Raw genomic sequence first — 12,889 nt, 5'->3', positions numbered from 1 at the left:
AGCTGTCTCATTTAAGCATTGTCTTAATTCTTGAGAAATGAGGTTTTAGAATTTACAAACTAAATTCCAGTTTATTAATTAATGGGTTTATATTGCCTTTCCTGCTATATTTGTTTTTTTCCCCTGTCTCTTTGATTACGGGCTAAGGTAAGGTAGAGTGGGTGTAGTGAGTGTATCTAATGTGATTTGGCCCTGTGTCTTACGATATTTTGTTATTTTTGTTGTTATATTATTTACATTTCAGTACTTGTTTTTCCTGTTTTCATTGCAGTGGATGAAATTTGTACTTTGAACTATGAATGGAGACTACCACCCCAGCATTAGTTTCATATAATACACCCTTTAAACCTGAATTATTGTTTCAATTCCTGATTACGCAGGTGTTGAATGGGGAAAGGGGCTAAGGAGGTGGGAGAAGAGGGCTAGGTTATATATCAGTGCCATTAGACAAGTAAGAGAATGGAAAGGAATATTTGACATAGTTCTTTTTAGCCAAATCTACTTGTTAAAAAAAAAAGATAGCAATTTCTTCATCTGTGAAAGGAGAATAATGCCCATCTTACAAGGTTGCCAGAGCTCAAGGAGACCATGTCTGTAAAGTTCCTGCTGTAAATATGAACTCACATCCTAACATCCTTTTCCCTCTCTGTGGCTTTGTCTTGACCTGGAAATTGGGGCTAAAAATTAGAAAAACTTCTTACATGATAATTCTTTTCAGTGATGCTTACTCATATTTTTTGGTGTTTCTCATAGTTAAGATGTAAATCACAATAAATAAATAGGTCAATACAAATGTTAGCCAGGCATGGTGGCACGTGCCTGTAGTCTCAGCTACTCTGGAGGCTAAGGCAGGAGGATCACTTGAGCCCATGAGTTTGAGGCAGCAGTGAGCTATGTTTGTGCCACTGTACTCCAGTCTGGGTGACAGGGTGAGACCCTATTGCTAAATAAATAGGTCAAAACCCTAAAAATATTTACATTCTTTTTTAAAACTTGAAAAAAGTTATTCTCAAATTTAGTTGAGCTTTCCTAAGAGAAACAATTGGCTTTTTCCCACTTTAATAATCATTTTCAGCTTGACTCATACAGTTAACACAATGTGAATTTAATTTCTTCCTCAGCATAACAGAATTATAGAATAGAATGACAGAGCTGGAAGTGATCTTAGAGAGAGTATCCAATTCCTCTCATTTTACCGGTTAGGCAACTGAGGCTCAAAGCTGATGTAATTTGTGCAAAGATTATAGCTAATTAGTGGCAGAGCCCTGACTGGGACATAGTTTGAAGGTGAAAAACTTCACCAGGCTACCTTTCTTGAAATAACTCAAATGTTTATTTTTTCAACTATTCTTTTATTCTTTCCACTAAAGCATAACTTTTTTTTTTTTTTTTTTTTTTTTTTTTGAGACAGAGTCTCACTCTGTTACCAGGCTGGAGTGCAGTGGCATGATCTCGGGTTCAAGTGGTTTTCCTGCCTCAACCTCCCGAGTAGCTGAGACTACAGGCAAGTGCCACCATGCCCAGCTAATTTTTGTATTTTTTAGTAGAGACGGGGTTTCACCATTTTGGCCAGGATGTTCTCGATCTCTTGACCTTGTGATCCACCCACCTTGGCCTCCCAAAGTGCTGGAATTACAGGCGCGAGCCACCGCGTCTGGCCCCCCTCTCCTTTTTTTTTTTTTAAAGACGGAGTCTTGCTGTGTCACCAGGCTGGAGTGCGGTGGCGTGATCTCGGCTCACTGCAACCTCTGCATCCCAAATTCAAGCGATTCTCCTGCCTCAGCCTCTCAAGTAGCTGGGACTACAGGTGTGCGCCACCACACCTAGCTAATTTTTGTATTTTTAGTAGAGACGGGGTTTCACCATGTTGGCCAGGATGGTCTCGATGTCTTGACCTCGTGATCCACCCACCTTGGCCTCCCAAAGTGCTGGGAGTACAGGCGTGAGCCACTGTGCCCAGCCTCTACCATAACTTTCACTACATATTAAATGACACTTTATAACTAATATAATAGGACAATCATAAATACATATACAGCCAGCCCTTCATATCTGCAGGTTTTGAATCCATGGATTCGACCAAGGAGGAATTGAAAATACTGAGGAAAAAACAATTTAAAAAAATTCAAAATAATACAAGGAAAAAGCCAAAATTGTTATGCTATTGTTTTTTGTTTATTTTTTTTTTTTGAGACAGAGTTTTGCTCTTGTTACCCAGGCTGGAGTGCAATGGCACGATCTCGGCTCACCGCAACCTCCACCTCCTGGGCTCAGGCAATTCTCCTGCCTCAGCCTCCTGAGTAGCTGGGATTACAGGCACGTGCCACCATGCCCAGCTAATTTTTTGTATTTTTAGTAGAGACGGGGTTTCACCATGTTGACCAGGATGGTCTCGATCTCTTGACCTCGTGATCCACCCGCCTCGGCCTCCCAAAGTGCTGGGATTACAGGCTTGAGCCACCGCGCCTGGCTTGTTATGCTATTGTTAAACAACAGTGTAACAACAATTTACATAGCATTAAGGTTGGTGAAAAAATGCTATTATTTTTGAATCAACGTAATACATTGTGTTAGGTATTAAAGTAATCTAGACATGATTTAAAGTATATGATGCCAGCCTGGACAAATGGCAAAACCCTGTCTCTGCAAAAAAATACAAAAATTAGCTGGGCATGGTGGTGTGTGCCTATAGTCCCAGCTACTCTGGAAGCTAAGGTGGGAGGATCATTTGAGTCTGGGAGGCAGAGGCTGCAGTGAACTATGATCATGGCACTGCACTCCATCCTGGTTGACAGTGCGAGACCTTGTCTCTAAATAATGTGATGAAGATGTGCATACGTTATATGCAAATACTAAGACTTTTTTTTTTTTGAGATGGGGGCTCCCTCCATCACCAGAGTGGAGTGCGGTGGTGCGATCTCATCTCCCTGCAACCTCCCCCTCTTGAGTTCAAGGAATTCTCTTTCCTCTGCCTCCCAAGCAGCTCGAACTACAGGCAAGCTCCACAATGCCCCACTAATTTTTTATTTTTTATTTTTAGTAGAGCTGGGGTTTCACCATGTTGGCCAGGCTATTCTCCAACTCCTGACCGCAAGTGATCCGCCTCCCAAAGTGCTGGGATTACAGACAGGAGCAACCATGCCCGGCCTCTTTTTTTTTTTTTTTTTTTTTTTTTTGAGGCAGAGTCTCCCTCTCTCATCCAGGCTGGAGTGCAGCGGCACCATCTTAGCTCACTGCAGCCTCCACCACCTGAGTTCAAGGGATTCTCAGGTCTAGCCACCCGAATAGCTGGAATTATAAGCGCCCGCCACCACACCTGGCTAATTTTTGTATTTTTTAGTAACGAGTTTCGCTGTGTTGGCCAGGCTGGTCTCAGACTCCTGATCTCAGTTGATCTGCCTGCCTCAGCCTCACAAAGTGCTGTGATTACAGGCGTGAACCACTACTGCCCAGCCTTATGTCATTGTATCTAAGGGACTTAAGCATCCTCAGGTCCTAGGGGGTTGTGGAACCAACATTCCATGGATAACAAGAGACAATTGTGGTTTTTTTTTTTTTTTTTGAGACGGAGTTTCGCTCTTTGTTACCCAGGCTGGAGTGCAATGGCGCGATCTCGGCTCACCGCAACCTCCGCCTCCTGGGTTCAGGCAATTCTCCTGCCTCAGCCTCCTGAGTAGCTGGGATTACAGGCACGTGCCACCATGCCCAGCTAATTTTTTTGTATTTTTAGTAGAGACGGGGTTTCACCATGTTGACCAAGATGGTCTCGATCTCTTGACCTTGTGATCCACCCGCCTCGGCCTCCCAAAGTGCTGGGATTACAGGCTTGAGCCACCGCGCCCGGCCAACAAGAGACAATTGTTTGTTTTGTTTTTTTTTTTTTATTCTTTTTTTTTTTTTTTTGAGACAGAGTTTCGCTCTTGTTACCCAGGCTGGAGTGCAATGGCGCGATCTCGGCTCACCGCAACCTCCGCCTCCTGGGTTCAGGCAATTCTCCTGCCTCAGCCTCCTGAGTAGCTGGGATTACAGGCACGCGCCACCATGCCCAGCTAATTTTTTGTATTTTTAGTAGAGACGGGGTTTCACCGTGTTGACCAGGATGGTCTCGATCTCTCGACCTCGTGATCCACCCGCCTTGGCCTCCCAAAGTGCTGGGATTACAGGCTTGAGCCACCGCGCCCGGCCAAGAGACAATTGTTAACTTCAAGTCAGACAAATGGTGTTGGGCATGGTGGCTGGTGCCTGTAATCTTGACACTTTGGGAGGCTGAAGCAGGTGGATCACCTGAGGTCAGGAGCTTGAGACCAGCCTGGCCAACATGGTGAAACCCTGTCTCTACAAAAATACAAAAATAGCTGGGCATGGTGGCGCAGCCTGAAGTCCCAGCTACTCAAGCGACTGAGGCAGAAGAATCACTTAACCTGGGAAGCAGAGGTTGCAGTGAGCCAAGTTGGCGCCGCCACACCAGCCTGGGTGATAGTGAGACTGTCTCAAAAACAAAACAAAATTAGACAAATGCTACATTAATGTTTGAGTGGTAAGATTCTAGTTTGAAGTCTGAAGCTTGCAGATACACCTATAGATTTTTGGACTTTATCACTTATTCTGTATCAATGTAATATTTTTAATTACTATATATTTAACCATTTTTTCTGTATTTGGTAAGACATTTGCATTTTTGATTTGACGTAACAAAGGTTTTAATGTAATTTATGTTAGATTTTGCATTTGTTTCATTGCCGTTATACTTTACTGACTGAATGACTGATCTCATTGTATTAGTATTGTGAATAATCATGTGAAATGTTTTGAGACAGAGTACTATATTTGTGAATATAACTATGGCTTTTTTCACTTAGTAAGAACCTTTCTATCAGTGTGGAAAACTAAGAAAATTGCTTTCTGCTGTATAATCTGATATTCATTGTAGATTAAAGCTTATTTTTCTGTGAATAAAACTTATTCAATAAAATACTATTCTTTAAAATTATATCTTACTACTTTGTATTTGTTTCACTTTCTTAGAAAAAATAAAATCATCCTCTTAAAAATACTGCAATGTAACCTCCTAAATATATCTTATGCCATTGTACATAGGCATAAGGTACACATTAGGTCATGCCATGTTTTTAAAGAAAAGACATCAGTTTTCACATTAGTTAATGGAACTCTGTAAGTGCATGAAAGGTCAGTTTTTAAAATGTATAATATATGAGCAATAGTATAACACCCCTCTCCCCAAAAAATTATGCTTGGTTGTCTCAGGAGATAGTATAGTCACTGTAACAAAACTTGAACAGGCAAGTAGCAATGAACATAAAAAACCACTGCCCCTTTGAGGCAGGCAGCAAGGAAGGATGTTTGTGAGTTTGTAGAAGCAACTGCCAGTGAGTTTTAGAAGTTGCAAGCAATCTGGTGGGATAAAGAATGAGGGAATAAAGAATCTTTTGGCAGAAAGTTTTTTTTTTTTTTTAGGTGGAGTCTCACTCTGTCTTGCAGGCTGGAGGGCAGTGACACAATCTCTGCTCACTTCAACCTCTACCTCCAGGCTCAAGTGATTTTCCTGCCTCAGCCTCCCAAGTAGCTGGGATTACAGGCATCCACGGCCACACTTGCTATTTTCTTTTTTCTTTTTTTTTTTTTCTGATACGGATTCTTGGCACTGTTGCTCAGGCTGGAGTGCAGTGGCGTGATCTCAGCTCATTGCAACCTCTTGGTTCAAGCCCAGCCTCCATGCCCAGCTAATTAATAACCATGTCTTAAACACAGTCCATATTTTTTCTTAAGTGTCAACTAAACTTAATATTGAAGATAGGAGTTTTCAAAGCTTTCTGTTACAGAAAATTTTTAACTTACACAAAAGTAGAAAGCATAGTAACTGCATGATATTCATCACTTATCCTCAACAATTTAACTTTTTGTCAGTCTTGTTTCATCTAGCAGTCCTTCCACTTGCTCACCCCAACACTCCAAAGTAAATCCTAGACATAATGTCATTTCTCCTGTAATTACCTCGTTATGTATGTATGTATGTATTTATTTAGAGATGGAGTTTCGCTCTTGTTGCCCAGGCTTGAGTGCAATGGCGAGATTTCGGCTCACTGCAACCTCCGCCTCCCAGGTTCCAGCGATTCTCCTTCCTCAACCTCCCAAGTAGCTGGGATTACAGGCATGTGCCACCACACCTGGCTAACTTTCTTTTTTTTTTTTGAGACGGAGTTTCGCTCTTGTTACCCAGGCTGGAGTGCAATGGCGCGATCTCGGCTCACCGCAACCTCCGCCTCCTGGGCTCAGGCAATTCTGCCTCAGCCTCCTAAGTAGCTGGGATTACAGGCACGTGCCACCACGCCCAGCTAGTTTTTTGTATATTTAGTAGAGACGGAGTTTCACCATGTTGACCAGGATGGTCTCGATCTCTCGACCTCATGATCCACCCGCCTCGGCCTCCCAAAGTGCTGGGATTATGGGCTTGAGCCACCGCGCCCGGCCCTAAATTTCTATTTTTAGTAGAGACGGGGTTTCACCAGGCTGGCCAGGCTGGTCTCGAACTCCTGACCTCAGGTGATCCACCCACCTCAGCCTCCCAAAGTTCTGAGATTAGAGGCATAAGCCACTGTGCCCAGCCTTTCTAATGTTTTATAGAGATGGAGTTTCACCATGTTGCCCAGTCTGGTCTTGAACTCCTGGGCTCAAGTGATCTGCCCACCTCGGCCTCCCAAAGTGCTGGGATTACAGGTGTGAGGCACTGCCTTTAGCCTTGTTATGTATTTCTAGTGGATAAAAAGAAATTTGCATAAATGCGTGAATTTTTAACTCACCACTATTATTGCTGAATTTTAGTATGCATTTAAACAATAATTAAAATCAACTTTATGTCCCCATTTTTCCGTATTTGAAAATTAAGGGAAATAAAACCCCGATAACAAATACTATCATTTCAAAAATACTTTAAACCACATTTTCACTATTTCATGTGGTAATTTGCTTACAAATTGTAGAATAGATATGGTATTTATTAAAATTAGTAGACTAACTGCATGGTATATGGGTATCTAGTGGTTTTCAAACTGCATCACCTGGGAATTTGTTAGAAATTCAGAATCCTGAGCTCCACCTCAAACCTAGAATCAGAAACTGAGGGTGCAACCCAGCAACCTTTTAATAAGCCCTCTAGGTGGTATAGATGCCAGCTAAAGTTTGAAAAACACTGGAATATCATACGGGGTCTGAAACCTATAAATCAAATTGATGTAGATCTCTGCAAATGGATATCATCCTCACCTTTCTTACTTTTCCCTATAACTAACTCATTGCTGGCCCAGCATTGTATTTTCTCATGTTACAAAATATAAAATACAACATCTTGTGAGTCTTTTCTGATTCTACTTTTCAAAAAAAAAAAAAAAAAAAAAAAACTCTTGCATTTGAACTTTGTAATGGGAATTTTTCTGCAAGCTTTCCCTGCTGAGTTCAACATAGCCCCACATTGCTCATTGCCATTACACCATCCTCCAGTTAAGCAATGAAAGAGTTAAGGATTTAAAGGCTCACTCATGGCCGGGCGCGGTGGCTCAAGCCTGTAATCCCAGCACTTTGGGAGGCCGAGGCGGGTGGATCACGAGGTCGAGAGATGGAGACCATCCTAGTCAACATGGTGAAACTCCGTCTCTACCAAAAATACAAAAAATTAGCTGGGCATGGTGGTGCGTGCCTGTAATCCCAGCTACTCAGGAGGCTGAGGCAGGAGAATTGCCTGAACCCAGGAGGCGGAGGTTGCGGTGAGCCGAGATCGTGCCATTGCACTCCAGCCTGGGTAACAAGAGCGAAACTCCGTCTCAAAAAAAAAAAAAAAAAAAAAAAAAAAAAGGCTCACTCATTACTTCTAGCGCAACAGCAACCAGTTGAGATTGTACGGAACAGACTTGCAATTCTAAAGAGAGCCAAAACTTCAGTGCAACGTGAGCCTTGAATTTGGAATGCTAGAATTTCAGAGTTGGAAGGAGTCAGCCTTCTAATTCATAATAATTAGCAGTTCTGAATTCTTTTTTCATTCAGAAATTTTAAAAGTAACTGTGCCACAAAGGAACCAAAGAAAACCGGCCGGACTCGGTGGCTCACATCTGTAATCCCAGCACTTTGGGGGCCGAGGTGGGAGGATCACTTGAGATCAGGAGTTCCAGACCAGCCTGGCCAACAAGGTGAACCCCGTCTGTACTAAACAAAAAATAAAAAAATGAGCCCGCTGTGGTGGCGGGCGCCTGTACTCCCAGCTACTCCAGAGGCTGAGGCACGAGAATAGCTTGAATCCGGGAGGCGGAGGTTGCAGTGAGCCAAGATCCCGCCACTGCACTCCAGCCCGGGCAACAGAGTCAGACTGCTCCGTCTCAAAGAAACAAACAAAAGAAAACAACAGGCCGGGCGCGGTGGCTCAAGCCTGTAATCCCAGCACTTTGGGAGGCTGAGGCGGGTGGATCACGAGGTCAAGAGATCGAGACCATCCCGGTCAACATAGTGAAACCCCGTCTCTACTAAAAATACAAAAAATTAGCTGGGCATGGTGGCTCATGCCTGTAATCCCAGCTACTCAGGAGGCTGAGGCAGGAGAATTGCCTGAACCCAGGAGGCGGAGGTTGCGGTGAGCCGAGATCGCGCCATTGCACTCCAGCCTGGGTAACAAGAGCGAAACTCCCTCTCAAAAAAAAAAAAAAAAAAAAAAAAAAAAAAAAAAAAAGAAAACAACAACAACAAAAAAGCATTAGGCCACTAAAAATCTTCAGAGTTGTATAAATCCACATTCAGGCCAGGCGTGGTGGCTCATACCTGTAATCCCAGCACTTTGGGAGGCCAAAGTGGGTGAATCACCAGAGCCCTCAGGAGTTTGAGACCAGCCTGGGCAACATGACCAAACCCTGTCTCTACCAAAAACACAAAAAATTAGCCGGGTGTTGTGGCACATCCTCGTAGTCCCAGTTACTTGGGAGGCTGAGGTGGGAGGAAGGCTTGAGCCTGGGGAGGTGGAGGTTGCAGTGAGCTAAGATCCCACCACTGCAATCCAGCCTGGGTGACAGAGGGAGACCCTGTCTCAAAAACAAACAAAAAACGGCTGGGCGTGATGGCGCATGCCTGTAATCCCAGCTACTCAGGGGGCTGAGGCAGGAGAATCACTTGAACCTGGGAGGCAGAGGTTGCCGTGAGCTGAGATTGTGCCATTGCACTCCAGCCTGGGCAACAAGAGCGAGGCTCCATCTCAAAACAAAACAAAACCGAACCAAAAAACTATTAAACAATCCATGTTAATAGGTCTATGTTGGCCTCTATTGTGATCAAAATTAATTGTTTTAATTTTTCCATTTTTTTCTTGTATGTATCTAGTACACAGACAAACTAAAAATCTTGAGATAGGTGAAGTTAGATGATAATAGCGGACTTACTTTTCTTTCCTTTTTCCCCAAACCACTGATTTGCTTATATCAAGCACTTGCACAGTCTAGCCATTTTGCTTTGTATAAATTTGGTCTGTTTAGAGTTTTGTTGTGTTTTATTGGGTTTTTTTTTTGTCTTATTCTGTTAAATTTGAGATTTCCAAGACTACATACACCATAATTAATGATAATAAATCTTTTGCATGGGCCTATACTTGTCAATTGTAGGCTTATGACTACATATTGGAAGAATACTGGGTAAAAGTAAATAAGGGCCCCTGGAGTGTTGGTCACCTTTAGTCCCAGCTACTTGGAAAGCTGAGTCAGGAAGATTGCTTGAGCCTGGGAGTTCAAGGCTATAGTATACTATTATTGCCCCTATGAATAGTCAGTGTACTCCAGCCTGAGCGACACAGTAAGACTCCATCTCCAAGAAAGAAAACAGAAACAAAGAATAAGAACCCAAGAGAAATCAAAACTGTTATTTTCTCCTTGTAATTTCCCAGAATTTAAATTTGCCAAGAAACACTAGAATATAGGCTGTGCATGGTGGCTCATGCCTGTAATCTCAGAACTTTGGGAGGCTGAGGCGGGTGGATCACAAGGTCAAGAGTTCAAGACCAGCCTGGCCAATATGGTGAAACCCTGTCTCTACTAAAAATACAAAAAATTAGCTGGGCGTAGTGGCAGGTGCCTGTAGTCCCAGCTACTCAGGAAGCTGAGGCAGAGAATTGCTGGAACCCAGGAGGCGGAGGTTGCAGTGAGCCGAGTTCGTGCCACTGCACTCCAGCCTAGGCAAGAGAGCAAGACTGTCTCAAAGAAAAACAAAACAAGCCGGGCGCGGTGGCTCAAGCCTGTAATCCCAGCACTTTGGGAGGCCGAGGCGGGTGGATCACGAGGTCGAGAGATCGAGACCATCCTGGTCAACATGGTGAAACCCCGTCTCTACTAAAAATACAAAAAAATTAGCTGGGCATGGTGGCGCGTGCCTGTAATCCCAGCTACTCAGGAGGCTGAGGCAGGAGAATTGCCTGAACCCGGGAGGCGGAGGTTGCGGTGAGCCGAGATCGCGCCATTGCACTCCAGCCTGGGTAACAAGAGCGAAACTCCGTCTCAAAAAAAAAAAGAAAAACAAAACAAAACTAGGATATAATAAATTAAGATATGTATTTAAACAGTGATCTTGCTTCAAAATTTAATTTTTCTTACAATAGATCTTACTGTTTCAAAAATATATTTTACATAGAAAATTATTGTCTATTTGTTATGTGAACTTTTATTTCAAGAGTCAGTTTTCTTTGTGTGTGTGTTCTTTATTTTTATTTTTTCAGTTTTTGTAAGTGACTTGGAAATGTTTCTTTAGCTTTTCCCCGTTACTAGGTACTGAGGATTTCTTTTTTAATTCCACTAGCTTATATAAAGGGCTTTGCATTTTTGGCTAAGGCATAAAAAAATGTATTTTCTCGTTAAATACTGGAATTTTGTTTGGCAGAGATTAGGCTCTGTTTCTGCCAGATTCCTGACAATTATATTGAGTAAGAAAGGTGAACACATGAGTATGTTCATGAACACCTAACTGGTGTTTCAGGGAAACTAGGATTAAAAACAAAAGATTCCAAATCTCCTCCCATAAAATTAATCTTCTGAAGTTGAGAAAAACTTAACTAAAAATTATTCTTTTTCATTAAACATTATACATTAATTTCTCAGCAGAAATTTAACAAAGGTTTGTGTTAATCATTAAGTAAAGAGAATGATCTAACAAATCTGGAAAAACCTGTTTTTCTTTCAACTAGTATTTTTTTGTTGTCATTTGATTACTAAAAAGAAAGTACTCTGTGCTGTACCATCCTTGGTTTTCTGTTATAAATTTTGTATACTTTTTTTTTTTTTTTTTTTGGGAGACGGAGTTTCGCTCTTGTTACCCAGGCTGGGGTGCAATGGCACGATCTCGGCTCACCGCAACCTCCGCCTCCTGGGTTCAGGCAATTCTCCTGCCTCAGCCTCCTGAGTAGCTGGGATTACAGGCACACGCCACCATGCCCAGCTAATTTTTTGTATTTTTAGTAGAGACGGGGTTTCACCATGTTGACCAGGATGGTCTCGATCTCTTGACCTCGTGATCCACCCGCCTAGGCCTCCCAAAGTGCTGGGATTACAGGCTTGAGCCACCACGCCCGGCCTATACATTATATTTTTATGTGGTCCATGATAAGGAAGTGAAAAAGGCCGGGCGGGTGGCTCATGCCTGTAATCCCAGCACTTTGGGAGGCTGAAGTGGGTGGATCGGTTGAGTCCAGGAGTTGAAGACCAGCCTGGGCAACACGGCGAAACCCCGTCTCTACAAAAAATAGAAAAATTAGCCAGGCATGCTGGCATCAGCCTGTGGTCCCAGCTACTCAGGAAGCTGAGCTGGGAGGATCACATGAACCCGGGAGGTCAAGGCTGCAGTGAGCCATGATTGTGCCACTGCACTCCAGCTTGAGTAACAGAGCAAGAGCCTGTCTCAAAAAAAAAAAGAAAGAAAAAAGAATTAAGTGAAAACACCTATATTAAGTGTGAATTGTAAGTCAATATTTGACTAGTTATATGAAGTGAAACATAAAAATATCAATGCACGAGGGTAAAAATTTGTATTCCACCGACCTCAGAGGATTGTTTTAAGAATCATATAAGAAAATGCATATGAAAGCCGGGCGCGGTGGCTCAACCCTGTAATCCCAGCACTTTGGGAGGCCGAGGCGGGTGGATCACGAGGTTAAGAGATCGAGACCACCCTGGTCAACATAGTGAAACCCCGTCTCTACCAAAAATACAAGAAATTAGCTGGGCATGGTGGCGCGTGCCTGTAATCCCAGCTACTCAGGAGGCTGAGGCAGGAGAATTGCCTGAACCCGGGAGGCGGAGGTTGCGGTGAGCCGAGATCGCGCCATTGCACTCCAGCCTGGGTAACAAGAGCGAAACTCCGTCTCAAAAAAAAAAAAAAAAAAAAAGAAAAGAAAATGCACATGAAAGAGATTCAAAAAGTACAAACCCTCTCTATAAGCCCAAGGAATCATTCCTCTAATTAGAGTTTATTGGACTAATTATGTGTTAGTTTCACATGAAATGAAACAGTATGATTAATCAGGGATGTAGCATGATGAAATTCATTTATACAGGTTCTTGGCCATTTCCATGGCTCTCAAAACCTTTTCAATATATTATCTCCTTACCTTTTACTCTATATGGCTACTCCTATGTTTAAATCAGTATATGGGTAATGGCACTAATAGATAATTGGAGAAATCATTGCTGTGTACTATTGTGGAAATTGTGTTCTTAAGCCCTGCCTTCAAACAGGTTTACTTGGATAGTCAAGTCGGTTCTGTTTTCTTTCTTTTTTTTTTCTGAGACAGAGTCTCACTCTGTCGCTCAGGCTGGAGTGCAATAGCGCAATCTCAGCTCACTGCAACATCTGCCTCCCA

Source organism: Saimiri boliviensis, chromosome X, assembly GCF_048565385.1.
Source record: "Saimiri boliviensis isolate mSaiBol1 chromosome X, mSaiBol1.pri, whole genome shotgun sequence".
In the NCBI taxonomy this organism is placed as follows: Eukaryota; Metazoa; Chordata; class Mammalia; order Primates; family Cebidae; genus Saimiri; species Saimiri boliviensis.
The sequence above is the reverse complement of the archived record's forward strand: the minus strand, read 5'-3'. Positions refer to the sequence as shown.